The sequence below is a fragment of the Callospermophilus lateralis genome, chromosome 10 (assembly GCF_048772815.1).
Source record: "Callospermophilus lateralis isolate mCalLat2 chromosome 10, mCalLat2.hap1, whole genome shotgun sequence".
Taxonomy (NCBI): domain Eukaryota; kingdom Metazoa; phylum Chordata; class Mammalia; order Rodentia; family Sciuridae; genus Callospermophilus; species Callospermophilus lateralis.
The window spans coordinates 82,723,105-82,744,874 of NC_135314.1; the positions used below are offsets into that span (position 1 = coordinate 82,723,105).

General features: G+C 35.8%; 2 non-coding genes across 2 annotated transcripts; both read right to left on the reverse strand.

Moving 5' to 3' along the window:
* Positions 1-20,241: 20,241 nt before the first annotated feature.
* Positions 20,242-20,371, reverse strand: LOC143409033 (small nucleolar RNA SNORA63). Its single transcript, XR_013092549.1, has one exon. It is a non-coding gene; the product is annotated as a small nucleolar RNA SNORA63 (small nucleolar RNA).
* Positions 20,372-20,683: 312 nt separating this feature from the next.
* Positions 20,684-20,864, reverse strand: LOC143409068 (small nucleolar RNA SNORA81). The gene has a single exon (XR_013092580.1). It is a non-coding gene; the product is annotated as a small nucleolar RNA SNORA81 (small nucleolar RNA).
* Between the last annotated feature and the right edge of the window lie 906 nt (positions 20,865-21,770).

The window sequence follows — 21,770 nt, forward strand, 5'->3', positions numbered from 1 at the left end:
CATCATATAGAAGGACTTGGACATTTTAGATTTCTGCTTTGGGGCTAATATGAATAAGCATGGAAACTCCTGTCCTTGAGAATGCTAGGCAAGAGCTCCAGCAATGAGCCACACCACAAACCTTGCATTTAAATTTGGGTTATTTTCTCACTGTTTAGTTATTGGAGAAACCCACTTTTATCTTTTATTCCATTTTCTTTGGACGTGTGGTGGAGCTTCCTGTAATGCTCAGACTGGTCCCAAATTTGTGGGCTCAAGTGATCCTTACGCTCCTGCTTTCTGAGCAGGTGGGACTACAGGTTACAGGTACTTGTCACCACACTTGGCTGTATAATCTCATATTGATAAAACTTTTTACATGTGATAAGAAACCCAGAATAAAAAACAGCAATTTAAAATGACTGAGCATAGTGATATATGCCTATCATCCCAGTAGCTCAGGAGGCTGAGGCACAAGGATCATAAGTTTGAGACCAGCCTGGGCAGTTTAGCAAGTCCCTATTTCAAAAGGCAAAGGACTGGGAATGTAGCTCAGTGGTACAATGTTCCTAGCTTCAATACCCAGTACTGCCAAAAACAAAACATTAAAGAATAAAAACATTAGGGCTGGAGTTGTGGCTCAGTAGTAGAGCATTTGCTTAGCATGCATGAAGCCCTGAGTTCGATCCTCAGTACCACATTAAAAATAAATAAAGGTATTGTGTCCAACTACAAATAAATAAATGTTTTTTAAAAAGAATAAAAGCATGAAATCTGGGCTTGGTGGCACATGCCTGTATTTCCAACTATTCTGCAGACTGATACACAAGGATCACAGAGTCCATGAGTTTGAGATAAGCCTGGGTAAAATGGTGATACTTTGTCTCCAAAAAACAAAACCAAATAATAATAATAATAATAATAATAATAATGATTTGTGAAGCCAAGCACTGTGGCTCACCCTTGTGATCCCAGAGTCTCCAGAGATTGAGGTAGGAGATTCACAGGTTTGATGAAAGTGTTGGGATTTTAACAAGACTCTTGTCTCCAAATTTGCAAAAGGGTGGGTGGACTGGGAATGAAGCTCAGTGGCAAAGGATCCCTAGATTCAATCCCCAGTATAGGAGATGGGGGAGAAAACAAACCAATTTAAGTTCATAACATTAAAACCTTGGGACTGGAAGTATAACTGTGTTAGTGTTTAGCATGTATTTAGCATGCTTGAGGCCCTGGGTTTAATACCAAAGACTTAAAAAAAATAAAAACAACCAAAAATTTTTTTTTAGAAAACACAAATCATAAATGAAAATTAGTTTAGCATGTATAATTTTTGACCCAGAAATGTAACTTTAAGCATGTGTGTCCTAGGGAAACAATAAAATAGCATAGATTAAGGGTTTTGTCCCTTTATTTAGATATCAAAATGTAGTAAAAAAAAATCAGTTTAAATATCATTAGTGGTAAATTGGTTAAAATATAGCATAACCATTTAATGTACTACTAGATCATTTTGAATGGATTAGGGGGGAAAACTGTACTGTATTGCTGGGCTCAGTGGAGCATGAGTGTGATCCCAGCAGCTTAGGAGGCTGACATTGGAGGATCGAAAGTTCAAAGCCAGACTCAGCAACTAAGTGAGGCCCTAAGCAATTTAGTGAGACCCTGTCTTAAAAAATAAAAGGGGCTTGGGTTGTGGCTCAGTGGCTGAGTGCTCCTGAGTTCAATCCCTGGTAGCTCTCTCGCCTCAAACAAGACATGAAACAGTAAACACTGTATGAGGTGGGTTCTTGGTTTCAAAACCCTAAATTTGCATTTCCTGAAGTGGGAATGGGCCTGCTGCCCTGTGTTCTCTATTTGCCTCATGCCTAGACCAGAACCAGACATAAGCAATCATCCTTCTTCCTGTTTGCTGTCCCTTGTCTTTTGCTCTTGGCTTAAGCCTTTTAAATTAGGGAGCTACTTTGCTGGCTGATTAACAGGAGGAAATACAGGTTTTATACTTCTGTCCCTCTCCCCAAACAAACCCAGCACTCCATTCCAGTAGTACTCTGTTTTGATCTTTCCTGTTCGTTTGCAAAATAGTTACGGAAAAGTAGAAATTTAGAAAACTAGATTTAGTCAAATTTAAAATTGTATGTATAGTTTGTTCTATGTATTTTGAAATTTATCTCTGAAAATTGATTGAATTAGAGCAATTCAAACTACAACTCATTTCTGAATTTCTCTTTGTTAGGGCATGCCAGAGCACCCGGCTCCACTGGCACAAACCTCATTGGCACAGTGTCCCCAAAGGAAAGCAAAAGGAGAATCCTCAAGCTGTGCCGGGTGTCTTAAAGTTCTATGACTTCAACACAGTGAAGCAGAAAAATCTCTGTTTTACTCCTCCTGGTAAGACATCAGACAGTGGTAAAACACTGAATCACATGGAAAGTTGTGAAGCACTGATAGATAAAAAGGTTATTTCTTGAAAAATAAAAGGCTAAGCTATATCGTTCCTACTTTCTCCTACATAGATGCTGCTTTTTGTAAACCGGATGGCTCTTAAGTCTCACCTGGAATCTGAGGATTACATTGATCTCATGGTTTTGTTAGAAATGCAATTGGATGTTTTACATTTTCTTCCTTATTTTTATACTTTATAATTAAACATGATAGTGGGATTGACACTTGCTCCATATTGTTACATTTAGTTGGGGTTTTTTTGCTCCTCAATGCTTTAAATGATTTTCAGTTTAGAAGAAAGAAGTGTGGATTTATAGATATGTTTATACTAGAAATTTATTTATTGTCAGTGGCATAAAAGGATGTTTTGCTATATAAATGCATAGACCTTAAAGTCAAAAAATGATTTTTTACTCAAAAATTATATATAAATACATAAAAATAAACATTATAACCAAAAGGATTCATATCTCAGAATTAGAATATCAGTGGGTAAGAACTAGTATATACTGGATTTTTAAAAATAGTTTATGTGGCTGAGATTGTGGCTCAGTGATGGAACGCTCACTTAGCATGTGTGAGGTTCGATCCTCGGCACCACATAAAAATAAAATAAAGATATTTTGTCCAATTACAAATAAATTTTTTTTAAAAAGTTTAATTTAATTTAATAAATAAAAATAGTTTGTGTAAAGCAGCATCAGAATGAAGTCCTCGTGGTGCAGTTGGTTGAGCAATCCCTGGAATGTCTTTGGAGATTTAGACTCCCCTTCCCCACGCTGGTTCTCCTGCTTTATCTTCCTTGCACTGTACTTTAAAATATACAGGATCATTTGTCCTGTTTCCCTCAGTGTAGATTTTACCAATCACTTTATCTTATTATTTTACAATTCTTAATATATACCTTTATACTAGAATTTATTATATCTCTGTATATAAGATATGTTGACACCAAATTCACATCGTCATACATGTATTTTGTATAATGATGAGGGTCTCCTTTCACCATCCATGCTATTCCCCTTCTCCCTCCCTTTCCCTCCCACCCCTCTTCCCTATCTAGAGGTAATCTTCCTCCCATGCTCTTCCTCCCTATCCCATTTTGAGTTTAAAAAAAGAGACATGGTCACATATTAACCTTTGAATTTTACTAGCTTTTCTTCTTTTGCTCCTGTGATAAATGCAGCTGAAAATCAAGGGGTCAGAATCATTAGCAGTAGTAATAGAGGACAGATGGCTATGTTTTCTATATTCCTTACAACTGGCTCTTTAAAGTGAAAGAGAGGGTAGGCATTATATTTGTGTATATATTTGTGTATATCCCAGCTATAATTCCAGCAATTCAGGAGATTGGGGCAGAAGATTTCAATAATAATATAATATTATTATTACTTAATAAATAAGTAATAGTTATTTCAACATCAAAATTTCTAGTCTTTTGTATTTTATTTTTTTAATTAAAAACATTACTTTTAAAGCGTGCTGCTCTTCTACTAAGTTGTTTTTACTATTTTATTTTTTTAATTTTAAAAAGTATTTTTAAATATTTTAATTGTAGATGGACACAGTACCTTTATTTTATGTATTTATTTTTTCTGTGGTGCTGAGGCTGAAACCCAGTACCTTACGCACGTGCTAAGCAAGCACTCTACCACTGAGCTACACCCCAGCCCCTGTTATACTATTTTAGATCTGGCACACATAAATTTTATTCATAGACCTGCTATTTTACTAGATATACTTTTTTGGGAGGGGCAGGCACTGTGGATTGAACCCAGGGATACTTAACAACTGAGCCACATTCCCAGCCCTCTTTTTTATTTTTTATTTTGAGACAGAATCTCTCTAAGTTGCTTAGGGCCTTACTAAGTTGCTGAGGCTGGCTTTGAACTTGGAATTCTCCTGCCTCAATCTATCAAGTCACTGGGATTCCAGGCATACACCACTACACCTGGCTGCTAGTTACATTTTTAAATACATTCATGCTATGGCAAAGAGAAATGTTTCACATTTTTTTCAATTCAAGTCTGAAAGTATTGTATTCTTTAGAACAATAAGAGAAGTAACTTAGTTTTGGTAAAAAAAAAAATTAAGGAACTGAATAATGTGCCAGTAAGAATGTCTGAAAATATTTTTTTTTTCAAATCTCAGTCATGAACTATATCTCTGCAGATTTCCACCCAGTCTATAACTGACGCTGTTCCTGCACCTCTTGGTGACGACTGTTGACAGTGGTGCCAAGTCTTCAGACAAACAGAAAAAGAACACAAATTTGACCGATGAGGAGATTATGGTGAAATTAAGTATGTTATCTACATTTCATATTATTCATGATTTAACATTTTTTAAAACAGTTGACCCAAGTCTGGGGATAGAGCTCAGTAGCAGAGTACTTGTCTGGTGTGTGCAAGGCCCTGGGTCCTTCCCCAGCACTGCACACACACACACACACACACACACACACACACACACGCATGCACAGTTGAATTGAAATATATACCCCTTTTATTTTAGCTTAAGGCAGAAAGAATAACTTTTCCTATAGGCGTTAAATACTTCAATTCAAATGTAGTGAGCTGGGCATGGTGGCACATAGCTATAATCCCAGCAATTCAGGAGATTGAGGCAGAGGATTTCAAGTTCAAGGTCAGTCTGGGTAATTTAGTGAGACTCTGTATCAAAATAAATATATAAAAAGGGCTGGGTTTATAAGTCAGGGCTCTAGTGCCCCTGGATTGAACCCCCAGTACCACCCAAAAAAGCGGAGGCAAAATAATATTCATTTTGAATGTTACTGCTTTTCAAATATATTATGTATTGATAGTGAAGTCAGTCCCTTTGGTAGCAACACTTATTTCCTATGAGCCAAATCTAAAGGATATGAACAGGGACATAGTTGGAAATCTTAGCAAAGCAGGTTTGTATATATTTGTCCAAACCTATAGCTTTTCAAAATAGAAACATGTAATCATAAAATATATTCCAATGAAAAACACGTTTTCCTTGTCCCTTTTAAATTATTTACTCTCATTGGCCTGAATCAAGCATTATAGAAAATGTAAACAGTACCAGAAAGGGGATAACAAAATAATGTCTGATTACAAGGCTCCAGTATCTATAGTTACAAAAAACAATCTGACCTAGAAGGCTCAAGGAAAAATAGAGATGGGTTGTTATAATCACATGTTCAACATTTATTTGTTCTTGATTCCTCAGTATTTTCCAATAGAAAACTATGTTGACTGTCCTATAGATATTTATATATAATAATCCTTATCTTAGGAGAGCTGCTGCTTTAAAAAATAAACTAACATTGTTAGTTGTGACTCTTCATTTGTGACCCTTAGTTATCACATCTCCCCTATCTTTATATACCCTTAGCTTCTTGGCTTGAACCTTAGTAGCTAACTTGAGATCGAATACCTACATAAGATTATTTATGTGAGTTTCCTTGACATGGCCTCGTCTACTTTTATCTTGAGTAAGTGAAATTTTAATGTGATTTTCTTACATTTTAACTTAGTGTTCATAAGAATTTACACTAGGATTTTATATCCAACCTTCTAATTTTACATTTCTTTGAAATTTCTAAAATAGTTCTATGATTAGTTTATATTAATCTCTATTGTAGTAGGTGGTTTGCTAAATATATTTTAAGAAGATATACTGGAATACTCAGAAAAATCAGGATTATTCATTTAGCTATCATTATTTTATTATTAACTGATAGTTGTTTCATAATTTGTCATAAGTGTATATATAGTACATGCAGTGGAGAAGAAAAGTACAGTGAGGAATTTCTCATGAACTGCCAAATTTTTGTTTTTGGTATTGGGGATTGAACCCAGGGGTGCTTTACCACTGAGCTGCACCCCAATCCTTTTTATTTTTTTGTTTTGAGACAGGGTCTCACTGAGTTTCCAAGACTGGTCTCCAGCTTGTGATTCTTTTGCCTCAGCTCCTGGATATTTGGGATTACAAGCATGTGCCACCATACCCTGATGGAATTGCCATTTGGAAAGCTGTACATCCTGAGAATCCCCTTACTTCTCAGGCAGACAAGAACAATTGGTTGTTCTAAAATGTCATGAAATTTGAGAAAGTGATTAGTTAAGAGTCCCAAGCTTATGGAGAATATGTGTCTTCTTGTTTGGGACAACTTTTTGCTTCTATTAAATTTCTTCAGTGTTTTTTTTTTTTTTTTGAACCAATTATTATTGAAACTTGATGTGTTTGAAAAACCACTGTTTTAAAATCAGTAGAGTTTATTAAAAGGAATGATGATACTAATATTAATTTTGTGTTTAAAATGTGTTTAAAAATATTATTAATTATTTTAGGGTCTTAGGGTCACCTATGCTCACAATAGTTCCTATTTTAAACAAAAACAACATTGAAAATTCAGTCAAGCATTTTAAACACAAATTAAGGGGACGACTGGGGAGTTTGCTCAGTGGTAAGGTACCACTGGGTTCAATCCTCAGTACTAAACAAATACATAAAATATTTTTGAATCATATTATTATTAATCTTTGAGTCAGCCACTCTGATTTTGCTCAGTTATTTTTTTAAACTATACGAAGCTCTTTCCTCTATTGCTTGAGAGCAAATAAACACCTTGAATTTTTATTGTTACTAATCTCTAGAAATGTTCTGTGAATTTATAAAGAATAAGTGGGATTTAGAATGAGAACTTTTGGAAACATCCTTATGGTAATTTCTTTTTTAAGAACTAAACTCAGTTCAGCACTGATTTTAATAATAATAGAAAATTGATAATCACCTTAATATTTTGAACATGATAATAGATGTAATATGTTGAATAATTAATAATGAATGAAAAAGAATCATACCTATGTATATGGATAGGTATCAGAAATCCAGGTGAATTGTTTATTAGTTTGTTTGTGGTCCTGGGGATTGAACCCAGAGGCGCTTCACCACTGAGCTAGTTCCCCAGCCCCTTTACACAGGCCTGTGCCACCATGTGCCAGGTTTCTGTTCTCGTGACTAAAAGGCTCAGGGGTTACTCCAGGAAAACTGAGATGACTGGGCTGCGCAAAATAACCACAGAAGAGACACAAATACCTTTTTCTTTGGGGTCACTGTGACTGCTCCTCTGACCTTAAGGAAGAGAAAGGTCTTCCACAGGAAGAGAAAGAGGGAGAGCATGTGCTGACCCCTTTTATTGAGGAGAAGCTATTCAAATGAGGCAAGGGGTCAGGTTTCAGGGGGCTGAGTCTACCTTCATGATGTCCACTGTCAGCAGGTTGACTGACATCTGGGTAGGCCATACCCAAAGGCACAGTAAGAGAAGGGGATACACACACAAGGCACTTCCATGGAAGATTCTATCCTAAACAGGGCAAGGGGTTATATTACAAAAGAACAGGTGAGCGTAGCAAGACACACCCATGCACGAGACACCAACTCTTGAACCCAAGAAGGGTGGAGAAAGCTCTGCCACATTTCTGTGACTGAGCGCCTCAGCATCCAGCCAGGGAGTGTGAATCAGTTACATGCAAGGTTGGTCTCCCACAACCACGCCCAGTTAGATGAATTTTAAAAGCAAATTGAAGAGAAATACATAAACAGGAACTTCGTAGTTAAAAGTATAGAAAAGCACTTGGAAACTCACACATCAAAGACAGGATGAACACCCAGTGCAGGTCCCCTTGGGTGGAGGGAGAACGCTGCAGGCAAGGGTATACCAGAAACTTCCAGTTGCAGTTGTTTATTCCTTAAGCAGGGAGCTGTCTACAAGAGTGTCTGTTATTCATTCTTTTCTTTATCTTTTTCCCTATATTTTTGTAGGTCTAAAATATTTCAAATCAAAATTTTGGCTACAAGGATTGCATCCTCTTTTTCCTTTCCTTTTTCTATTTTTAAAATGCTAAATCTAAAAATTAACAGTGAGAAGGGTAAAGCCTATTACAAATGGCAGAGATTTAGAAATCTGAATTCTGATTGTGTCTTGTTTCCCCTAGGTTTCTGGTCCAGTTTTTACTGCTATTGATATAACTCTGGGACAAAAGGTAGTAACTTTTCCATACTTCTAGATGTTATATTAGATTTTTGTTTAGGAGAAAAACTAGATAATGCTAAGCATCATCAATAAGAATATTTTTAATTGGATATGTTGTAAGAATTAATCTCTATAATTTTATAGCCATTCTCACATGAGGGGGAACAAAGAAGGAATTATGTCATCAATAAGCAAATATTTAAAAAATGTTTTCCCAGATTGGAGTGAAAAGAGGGTTAATTCTTGGCACTGGACTGGTCTTAGGTTGGTTAATCAACTCCAAGATAAATCTGAATATATTTGGGGTCCAGGTAGTATAAAACACTGTGCATAGTCAGTGTGCAAGTAAATATACCATTTGTCAGTTATAATCTCACTATGTAATATCATGTGTTACTATAAATTAGTGACTGGTTGGTGTTTGTTACATTCTAAGAGAATTAAGAACACCATTTTATTTCCATTGTAGGTTGCAATTAAACACATTTATATACAGAAATATCCATGGAAGGACCTGATCCCCAATGAGCTTTTGGTGATGAAAGAATTAAAGATTCCCAACATAATTTACTTCCTGGACAGGTAAATATGTTTGAGGTTGTTTTAAAGATTGAGATAAAGACATGGAAATTTATATAGGCTTGTGTTTCAAAGGAGGGTTAGGGTTAGCCACTTTGAAGTATCAATAGAGAGAAGTAAACTTAAAAGAGAAAGAGGAGAGGTGAAAATAACTTACTCCAAGTTAGAAGGTTCTTTTGCTTACAAGGATATTACTTGAAAAGTGAGAGAAGTCAGCTAAATGAGGACATTGCTGATGGTATGTATATTCATGCAAATGATCAGAAGCAGAAATATTAAGGAATGGTCAACTGGGATTCATGTCTTACCCCACAGAGTTGACTTAGCAGACAATTCTTAAACATTTAGATCAGTTTTTATTTCAATTCCTATTCTTTGTGGGCAAATTGTATAAGTTTATATAAAGCTTATGTTTATATAAAGCTCATAGGCCAGATGTGGTGGTGCACTCCTATACTCCCACTGACTGGAGACGCTGAGGCAGGAGGATCATGAGTTCCAAGCCAGCGTCCACAATTTAGGAAGGGCCTAATGAGTTGGCTCAGTGGTTGAGTACTTCTGAGTTCAATACCTGGTACCCCCCACCAAACAATAAAAAACTCATATAGATTAGAAATTGATTGAAAAGAAAAAAAGGACAGAATAGAAAATTATGTATTTTATTCAATTTTTTTAAAAGTTATCAAATACATGAATGAAAGACAACTAGTAAAAAAATGATACTAGTGGTTGTATTAGAGAGTTACAGGTGATTTTCTTCCATATATAAATTGTTTAGGATGGGTAAATGATAATATATTTTGAGACTTTAGCCTAATCATGGGGTCTGGGTGTCTGAATTCATAGAAATAAATTTTCAGGTATATTTCTCTCTTTTGAAAGTAATATTTCAAGTCAGCTTGGTTTGTTGGTTAAAATAAGCCATAGGCTTTGGAATCATTACAACTTGACTTCAGATGCCGATTCTGTCACTTACTATGTGATCTTAGATGAGTTACTTCACCTCTCCAAGCCTCTGTCTCTGTATCTGCAAAACAAGACCAAAGTTTGCTTTCTTTGGGATAAAGCAGGGTATGATGTGTGGTCAGCAAGAGATGAATTAAAGGAAAGTTTTTCTGCACAGGGAATTTTGATTGTACACATTCTCTGCAATGTGTACTGTTTCATCTCTGATGAGAGTTTCAGACCTTCATGTGTAGGATACCTTGAGAATGGGATTTAGGTCCTTTTTTGTATGTGTATGTGTTATTGGGGATTGAATCCAGGGGTGCTCCATCACTGAGCTACATCTCCAGTTCTTCTTTTTTTTAAAAAAAAAATTGATATTTATTTTTTTAGTTTTCAGTGGACACAACATCTTTGTTTGTATGTGGTGCTGAGGAATAAAAATGAAAAAGGCTGGGGATATAGTTGAGCACCTCTGGGTTCAATCCCCAGTAGCGGTCGGGGTTGGACAGCTAAAATAAATATAAATAAAATAAATAAAATCAGTATATCCTGTTTGTTGCTACACTCTTAAGAACCAGCATAGTGGCTGGTACATAGGACCTTCTTATATATTAAATAAAATAGGAACATTCTAATACAAAAACAGACACAGAAAAACCATGCACAAATAAAAATATGTTCAACACATAAAAAGATGTCCAAACTTTAAAATGACAAATTAAAACTCTCATATAGTCTATAATACTGGTAAAACTTCTTGGAATGTAATTTAACAATTCTCTTAAAAATTTAAGTGTGAATATTCTTTTCTCAGCAATTCTAATACCAGGAATTTAACTTACAGAAAGAAATGTGTAAGTACCAAGAATTTCATTTATAGAAAAAACATTTATAGAAAGAACAATTATAAATAAATGTTAAATGTCCATAAAGCAATCAAAATTGGTAAAATAATTTGTGGAGCTCTACATAATATAGCAATATAAAACGTCTTAAGAAAATATCCAAGTGGTTGAAGGGAAAGCCACATATGCGAGGGGAAAAGAGAACTCTTATAAGAAAACCTAATGGACAGCTAGTGAGGTCAGAGGTTGGGGGAGAATAAAGGAAGAGTGCTTACCAAAAGGTGGAGTGAAAGCTGTTCAAGTCCACTGGAGATGCTTTTGGATTGTTCTTCCCACCTCCTTGATTTTCTAGTTTATGTTCACTGAACACAAGGGGAGCTTCCAGTGGACTTTTATAGTCCAGCAACTTAGAACTAAGAGTGTTCTGCTTGAAAGATCTATCCTCCATCTGGTAGGAGTTCTCATTGTGAACATTCTCTTCAGACACAGGCCCATCTACACTACTCACAGATTTTTCTGCTCCAGTCACTGATGGCTTTACTCTGTCATCACTGACAGTGCTCATCCAATTTTCCTTGATTCAGAGTCATAATTTCTTTTTTAGTTTCTGAAGTGAATGTTTTACTAGAATGATGTTCTGACAAGGGCATGTCATGAATCAGCTCTGTACACTCCCACTTAGGAGGGAAACCAGGTGATTCCCCTCTTATGAATGCATAAGTGTTGGTCAAAGTAGAACTTCTTAAAGCCTCCAAACCCAGTATTCCATTTCTCAGAAAAATCTAAGCGGGTTCCTTTCCTCCATAGAATTTTCCTCTGTTTTTTTTTTTCATTTTTCTGATGCATAATGAGATCTGGATATAGCTACAAAGAAGGAAATGTAAAGAAATATTATATATCAATCTCAAAATAAGGTCATGATGGCATTCACTGAAATTAAGGCAAAAAAAATTGAAAAAAGAGCATACATACTTCAATTTAAGACAACTGAATATTGAAATCCTACCCAAGCAAGCTTTTAATTACAATGAAAATTGGAGAAGAGAGAAGACATGAGCACTCAATATTAAGATCCCATTTGTCATTCATCTGCCTTTGGTAGAAATAAGTTTCAAAAATAATTTCTCAGGATGGAGTCATTTTCTGAAAGAGTGCACAGGGTAGGGAGTCAGAAGAGAATTTCTAAGTGTCAGCTCTGCTTCTCATTAACTAAGTGACATTAAGAAAGTCATTCAAATTTGTGTTCTCATTTATAAAATGAAGAACAGAAAAGGGAAAGTGAACCAAATACCACTTAAGACCAATTCCATATACTTTTTAATTTGTTTTTCTGACATATCAGGGATTGAACCCAGGGTCTCACATAGGCCAGGTAAGTGATCCATCACTGAGCTACATCCTCAGCCCCCATATCAATTTATTTATAACTTGCCCATAGCAAAACAACTTGTTTCATACAGCAAAATTTTAAAAGGGCAGTACCTTTGCTCTGTAGAGTCATCCACAGGTAGATACTCCATCAATACATAATATCAGGATCTCAAGAGAGAGACCAGGCTCCTCCTTCTTAGTCAGTCCAAGACTCTCTGAGTGGACTCATGCAGGAAAATGATTCCATCAGGTGCTCTCACACTTATTCTGGCTCTCAAATGAATATAGAGAACAAGAACCATTATAAGCATACACAAATGAACTTCAGAAACACAATGATAAGAGATGGGAGATGGGAATGAATGGCAATTAAAAGCAAACATGATTTAACCTCAATTTAGTAAGCTCTAATATTACTGAAGGTTTTAGGCATCAGCCACTACAGGTGGAGTGAAAGAAATACTAGACTAATAGAAATCAATATTCTAATTTTATCTTGCTAACAACTTACTAAAACTTTTCCCAGCCTGGGGCCAGGGGAGGATATTTCCTTACTCTATCAGTTTTCTATAAGAACAAAACTAGAAAGATGAACATATGTACCTCAGTTTGTTTTCAAAATCCCACTGAGATGACAATTTTTTCTTTTCCCCCAGAGCTCAGGATCAAACCCAGAGCCTTATCTAGGACCTCATGCATGCTAGGCAAGAGAAACAGAGCTACAGCCCTAGCATGGAAACTGTATCCAAAGCATGCAGGCTCAAATGTGAATTTACCATAACCATAAGCTCAAAAATATAGAAAAAAACAAAGAAAACAGGAGTCCCCCAAAACATGACATGGCTGTAATTACTCTAGTAAAGGAGCATTTTGAGTAGCCATACTGGATTTGGTCTTGGCCATTATGAGTCAGCATCCTCATATCAAAGAAAACATCTTTATAAGATTAGGGTAGACTTTTTGGCTCAGATTCTTTAGATATCTAAAGAATATGAGAGTGCCTTGGAGAGACAGAGATTTGGCAGAAGCTAAGAATTAAGGGAAACTAAGAGCTGTGGGGCACAATCCCTGATTGATGGAAATCTACGGGCTAGACTACCACCCCAGCATGACTGGAAGGCAAGGTCTCCTTCGTTGTGGGCTGGGCCTGAATGCAGAGCATCTAGCCAAAGAGGACTATACTTGAGGCTTAAGATCTCATCTCATGAAGTTTGCCCTTAATTTTGGATGTACTTGAGATCTGTTACCCCTTTCCCTTTGAAGAATGGAAATGACCATCCTATGCTTGTCCTACCATTGTACTTTGGAAGCACAGAACTTGTTTAGTTTCTGAGGTTCATGACTGGAAAGCCATTTTCCTCGGGATGAGTTGCATCTTGATTCTCACCCATACTGAATTTAGATACTCAGATGAGACTTTTTAAGAAGTGATGTTAGAGTGATTAAAGATTTGGGGGACTATTAGAATGCAATGAATGTACTTTTTTATCCTTTTAATTATTTTTTATTAAATTATTATTCTAATTTATTATATACAATGGCAAAATGCAATTCATTTCATAATACACATATAGAGCACAACTTTTCAAGTCACTGATTATACACAATGTATTTTCACACCATTCATGTCTTCATACGTGTACTTAGGGTAATGATGTCTAACTCATTCCACCATCATTCCTACCCCCTTGCTCCCTCCCTTCCCCTCCCTCCCCTTTGCACTATCTAAAGTTCCTCCATTCCTCCCATGCTCCCCCCTTCCCCCCATTGCCATTATGAGTCAGCAACCTCATATCAAAGAAAACATTTGGCCTTTGGTTTTTTGAGATTGGCTTGCTTCACTTAGCATTATATTCTTCAACTCCATCCATTTACCTGCAAATGCAGGTTTTATTCTCTTTTAATACTGAGTAATGTTCCATTATGTATATATACCAAAGTTTCCCTAGTCCATTCATCTACTGAAGGGCATCTAGGTTGGTTCCACAATTTAGCTATTGTGAATTGTGCTGCTATAAACATTGATATGGCTGTGTCCCTATAGTATGCTTTTTTTAAGTCCTTTGGGTATAAACCAAAGAGTGGGATAGCTGGGTCCAATGTTGGTTCTATTCCAAGTTTTCCAAGGAATTTTTATACTGCCTTCCAAATTGGCTGCGCCAATTTGCAGTCCCACCAGCAATGTATGAGTGTGCCTTTTTCCCCACATCCTCGCCAACACTATTGTTGTTTGTATTCTTGATAGCTGCCAGTCATGGGTAAAATGATACAAGTTAGATATTATGTCACTCTAAATTTGAAAACCTAACCTTCCATGTCAGGTTTTAAGAGATGGGATCTTTGGTAGCTGAACTAAGTTATGAGGGTTTCACAATTATTAGTGGGACTAGTGTCCCAATAAGAGCGACCATGGAAAGCTCCCTTGTTCTTTATCCACGATGTAAGAACATAGCAGGAAAAGGGCTATCTATGAATCAAGAAGTGGGCCCTCACTAGATACCAAATCTGCCAGTCCTTTGATCTTGGATTTCCTAGCCTTCAGAACTGTGATAAATAAGTTTGGGCTCTTTATAAGCCACCCAGTATATATTTTTCTGTTATAGAAGGCAAAATAGGCTAAAACACAGGGCCATTAAGGCCATCTAGCAAATTCTGTAATACAACATATTTAAAATTTATAAGATGTTCTTTGTCCTGTCTGTATGTATTTATCTCCACCAGCATTCCACCTCTGTAGGGAGTGGACATCAGGGGAGATGTCACCCCCTTTGTTTTATTTATTAGGATCTCTTTTGTATCTTGACTTACTGAAGATGGTAATGGCTTTTAAATAATATTTTACTTCCAAGGATTCTAGCATCTGTCTTTTCATAACAATAGTTCCATGATGAAGAAACGTAAATGTCAACACCAAGAAAGGACAGGGGGTTGCTCTCATCATAAATTCATAAACATATCATTTTCTAGGTGATACTGATGGAAACAACTGTTAGAAATTCACTCATATCAGAGCAGTTATTTTGATAAATTTTAAACTCTTTACTATCAAGAGACAGGTTGATAAGTAATTGTGAGTAGGAAAATATAAGGATCATAGAACACTGACAATAATAAATGCTGGAGAAAATGTGGAGTGGTAGGAATTCTCGTGTGATGTTAGTGGGGAATGCAAAATGGTACAGCTACTTTGGAAGACAGTTTGGTAGTTTCTTAAAATACCAAGCATACTCTTTCCATATGATTCAACAATCACTTACTTTCCTTATTACGTACGTACCCAAAGATATTGAAAACCTATATCTAGATAAGCATCTGTACATGTTTATTCATGATTGCCAACCCTTGAAAGCAACCAAAATGTTCTTCAGTAGGTGAATGGATAACCCTGAAAAATCCAGACAATGAAATATTATTTAGTATAAAAAAGAAGTTAGCTATCAGATCATGAAAAGACATCAAAGAAGTTTAAATGCATATTGCTATGTTTCAATGAATATGCTAAGCTTAGCATATTGGAAGTTTAAATGCATATTGCTATGTTTCAATGAATATGCGAAGCTTAGCATATTGCTAAGATAATATATAGTATATGAAAAGACTACATACCATATATTTCCAACTATATAACAATGAAGATAATAAAAGTTCAGAGGCTGCCAGGGACTTAGGGAAACGAGAAGTATGAATAGAGTAAGAGAATTTTTAAGGCAGTGAAAATATTCTGCATGATACCATAATGGAAGATAAATGTCATTATAAATTTATCTAAAGCCCCAGGGTTTCAACATCAAGAATGTTCCCTAATATGAACAATGAGTTTAGGTGATAATGACGTGTCAATGTAGATTCACTGACTGCAACAAATATACCACTCTGGTGCAAGGAAATTGTGAGGGCTGCAATGCATGTGTGAGAACAGGGAGCATCACAACACAAGACTAAATCAGTCAGGGTCACTCCAGGAGAACGGGGCTGGTACAAAATAATGACACACAGACAGAGAAAATACCTTTCTCTTTGGGTTCTGTTATGCCACTCTGACCCAGCTCCCACAAAGGAGGCAAGGCAAGCAAGAAAGAGAAGGGAGCACACCTTGAACCCGGGTTTTATCGGGGGAGGCTGTTCAAAAAAACATTCTATTCATATAAGGCAGAGGGGTAAGGTTACAAGGGCCAGCCTACCCACACTGGGTAACGCCCACTCCCAAAACGGGATTCCTCTGCTAAGCAGAAATGGGGATCCACCTGCTTCCCAATCAGGGAAGCCAGTCTCCACATTTCCATTATTTAAAGGTAGGGGGCGCTCAGCTCCTATGTGGCAGCTCCCAACAAGGGAGTTTAGGGGAAATCTTTGTACCTTCTGCTCAATCTTTTTCTAAGCCTAAAATATTCCAAATATAGTGTATTAAAATTTTTAAAAATCACATTCAATGCCACTGTTTCTGTTATAGGACAACTATAGTACTCCATGTTTTGTTATGGAAAAATAACTTCAACTGATTAACACAGAAAACCTTGCTGTTAGTAGCTACCTTCCATGTACAAGAAATGTTGCTAACAAGATGAGGAAGAAATATATATTTAAATGCTTCCTTTTTCTTTTAAGAAAGAGATAACGATTGGCAGATGCTTATGAACACCTGCACTTATCAGTCTCTATGCTACTGCCAGGCAGCAGGTAACTTAAAACTATTGAACCTTTTAATGAAATGTCCCATCAGTATGAAACTTTGTAACTGGAATAAAATATTTACTATGGAACTCTGTTTCATCTTCATTTGAAAATATGGAGTTATGGGAAAAAGTATAATTCTTTCAGGAATGAGAAAATATATTTTATGTAATTTACTGAATGTTTAACATATAGTATGACAATTTTTCTGGGATTTAAATAGAGTTACTATGATTGTTGCTGGAACATAACAAAAGGCTTTTAGTTCACACTTAATACTTGCTTTTCTACATTAAAGACAAACTACCTTACAAAATAAATTCAATTTTTTTTCCTTAAAAATCATTTTAAAGTTTGTTCTACTCAGCCTAATGACTAACACAGTAAAGGCAAACAAACACACTAGTATTACATAATTGGCTGATTTTACACAGCACATATCTTTTATACTGTAAGTGTATTACTAAGTAATAGAAAACATCCAATAAAACCAAAATTAGTAAATACATTTCTAAGCAAGATTTTTACAGACTCCATTTTTGGATTTTTGTTTTGTTTTGTTTTGTTTTGTTTTGTTGGTGCCAGGAATCAAATCCAGAGACTCATGTGTGCTACGGAAGTGCTCTACCACTGAGCTACCTGCTAAGGCAGACCTCAACTTTTATACCCAACCATGATAGTCTTAATAAATGATAAAACCAGTGAATTTCCTCACATGAAATCATAGTAACAGTTGCTTTGGTATCAAAATCTCTATTTCTGATTCACTATCAGCATTAAAACAAAATTCAAATATTCCCAAAGAAAGAAATACAACTCATGTTGTGATCAACTATTTAGCGACAATGAGCATTTAATTTAAAACTATCTCATCCCCAAAATGAAATAAGATCAGCTATGGTTATTGGCATTTCCTACACTATAATATTGTAGAAAACCTCAATGTCACAAAGAATCCTCTTGTCTTTAATTTTATGGTTACAGCTTTCTTCTCAAATTGATTCCCACTGCCAAATCTGAACAAAAGAAACTATTAATCAGAATTTTATCAAGTACTACATGAACTACAGAACAATATGAGCTACTTGTTAACCATCAATGGCTGCTGATTCGCCAAAATTGTATAAGGAGTAATTTTAATTGGAGCACCAGACACTGATAAAAAATATCTAGAGAAGTCTGGTGCAGTGAGTGGTGCACGCCTTTAATCCCAGTGGCTCAGGAGGCTGAAACAGGAGGATTAAGAGTTCAAAGCCAGTCTTAGCAATTTAGCAAGGCCCTAAACAACTCAGTGAGACCCTATCTCTAAATAAAATACAAATTAGGGCTGGGGATGTGGCTCAGTGGTCAAGTGCCCCCTGAGTTCAAACCCTGGTGCTACAACACCCCCCCCTAAAAAAAAAAACTAGAGAATTTAAGAAAAGATTTTTGTAGTTAGTATGAAAGCATTCAAGACTCATTTGGCTGAAAAATGAGATTTTTATCAAGTATCTTGAGCATTACTATTTTTAAGGCAGATAACAGTATTGGGTTTGCAGTTGTAAAATTAAAGCCCATACTAAAATCAAGTGTGGATGTCACCCTGGGACAGATGTCAAGGTCAAGGACAAAACAAAAGGAACAGTTATATAATCCATTTGGACATACTTTTGCAAGTATGTCCAAGTATTTTGCAAGTATAAACTCTGGAATGTTAATTATTGTTTAGGACTATGTTGTCTAATACATAAGTCAATAACCACTTATGGAGATTCAAATTTAAATTAATTAAAATTAAATAAAATAGAAAATTCTGTTCCTCCATTGCATTATCCACATTTCAATATCCACATGTAATCTGTCACTACTGTATTGGATAGTGCAGATAGAGATCATTCCATCATCATAGAACATTCTGTGGATAGCTTTGGTACAGGACTTGAAACTTTTTCCAGTAAGGAAAACTCTAAAGATATATTAGTCTGACCCATATTTATGACTGCTCTCTGCTCAGATCACCACATACACTGTAACATAAATGATTGAAATATGTTTGCCACCACAGCTCTCTATCAAAACAGCACAATGATTGAAAAATGTCCTTGTTGGAGCAAGTTAAAATATAAAATACCCAAATCAAGAGAAAAACAAATCAAACATTGACCATTCTTTATTCAAACAGCATTCTGTTTCACATGTGAATCTAAATCAGGACAATGACATTGTCTGACTACCACCTTGTCACTTACTATTATCAACTGTATTTTTTTAAAAGTCATTTTTACATTAGTAGCAAGGTACAATTTAATTTATTTGGTGATAAAGCCACTAGAACTAAGACAAAGCTAAGAGAACTGCTATCAGAAAATGCTAAGAAAGATCCAAATATATAGGAATTGTCAAGAAAACACAAAATAGGAGCAATATAACTTAAAAACAAAATAAAAGACATATATAAGCTAAAGACAATCAGATTAACAGCATCTTTAATTTTTTTACCTCTCCAAATCAACACTATAAAGTCCAAAATCTGAGCTACATTTCACATTTGCTTTCCCACTATGTGCTCACCAACCAGAATCCTGCCAAGTATAATTTAAATAAATCTTATCCTGTTATAAGGTGATAAGATTATTTTCCTGATTTATTTGCTTGATTTTCAAGGTTATCTGGCTGACAAAAATCACCTTGAAAACCAAAATGTGAATTTACTTCATCAGAATAAGAGCAAGGAATTCAAAGCAGATGACAGATTTTCAACTGAGAATATAATTTTCACAAGTAGTGATCACAGTTTATAACCATAGATTGAATTTGTACATAAAAATAAAAAACCTGCCATATGACAGTATGTATTCAAAAAGCAACTACTGCATGCTCTTGTATGGCATAAAATAGTACTGAATTACATGAAATGGTACAGTTTAGTTTAATTTAGTTTAGTTTTGTTTTTTGGTACTGGGATTTAACCTAGAGGCAATTGACCACTGAGCTACATCCCCTTTTAACTTTTTGAGACAGGTCCTCGTTAAGTTCCTTAGGGCCTCTCTAAGTTGCTGAGGCCAGTCTTGAACTTGGGATCTTCCAGTTTCAGCCTCCCAGGGGGCTAGGATTACAGGCATGTGCCACTCCAGCCAGTGGTGTATGATCTTTACTCCTCCACAGCTTCAAATGACAGGGTTACTATAAATCTTCCTCTCAAACAAACCTTTGATAGATAAATCATGTAATTAAATAAGAAATTAAAATACTTACCAGCAAGTCAGGAGCAATCAAAATAGTTTTTCCCTTATTTGAATTGTCTCCTGATAGCATCTTTTTCCTTCTGTTACCACCTACAAAATATTAACAAGCCCTGATTCTTCAGAGTCACTTGCCAAGTCAGTGTTCATATTGGTAGGCATGTATGAGACCAAGCATCCCTGCTGCTAGGGCACCAAGGCAGGCAGGGCCTGGAAGGTAACAGTTTTATTTTGAGCAGGGGAAAACACAATGCAGCACTTCATGGCTACATTGTAACTAGATCCTGCTTCAGTTTTCTATGGAAATAACAAGATATCAACAACATCTTAATTAGTAATAATACTAGGGAAGAACAGCTCTTATCAGATCAAAAACTGAAATCCCCAACATGCATTTTCTAGAAGCTAGTATACCCTTTGCCTGTGTTCTACGAAGAATGGTCTGATTGTTAGGCTCTCATTTGTCACAAAGTGAATATAATTACCTTTCTTGTGTTTTTTCAGAGAGGACAAGTTAATTTCTATCATAGTGGGAATGAAGGGCTATCTACCCCTACCCCTGGAAGAGACCACTCATTCTATTAATCATGCCTAAGTATAGATATTATTCTACCAACTCTTAGAAGGTGGGAATTTGGGTCTTAGAAGAGGTCTATTTCAGTTTTTCTTCTGTTACAGCTGCTCAGCTATTTTTTGATTCTTGTGCTTACTCTGCTAGCTTTATTTCAAATACCAAGACATAATACTAGTTTCTGAAATTTTAGTACAGACCTTGGAGAAGGTACATTTATGTGTACGAATGACAAAAATATTACCCTATTCCAAAATTTCTGTAAAACACTGACATGTCTAAGGGTTGCCTCTTCGTTTTTCTTCAGAATTTGAAACTGGCTTTCTCGTGAACTTCTTGATAACTTCCAACATATTGATTAGCATGGCAGCAGAAAGCAACACAACCTTATAAAAGAGATAAGCATTAATTATACTGACAAATCAATTAAGCAAATAAATCAGTTTTCTTAAAATTACTACAGAAAGCATGTTTGAGACCAAGCGTCCCTGTCTTACTACAGAATTGAGCAAGACAGAGATTGTGGGAAGCAATTGCTCTCAGCAGGAGGAAAGGACAATATAGCACTTTGCAGCTATAGTGCCACATACCCAACCTGCCAGCCAGAGAAAAATCTCATGTACACCTGAATACTTGTACATAATTTGTAGTAAATCTCCTGAATTTGATCCTTAATCTCAGCCCAATATTTTAATCTACTTCATTCAAAATAAATTACTTGATCCATTTTGGATAGTTCAAAATTTTTTTTAGTTAAGTGGGAGCTGTGCATAGTGACTTCCTTCCAAATAGTACAGTATGGAGGGAGGGAAGGAGGAGGGTAACTTTCCATTGGAGAAAGATGACAAATACTACCTCAGCCAAGTAACTGACATCAATATCAATACTTATGATTCATGATATAGAATGACAAGAATGACAGTTTATACCTGTGGTCTTCTTTCCTAAAACCCCAAATCCTGTGTAATTCTCTTTTAAAAAATCAGACAAATTCTAATAGAGGGGCATTCTATTTAAATAATTGACCATACTCTCATAACTGTCAAGGTCACCAAAAACAAGGGAAATATTAAGAAACTTTCACAGCCAAGAGGAGTCTAAGGAGACAAGCCAACTAA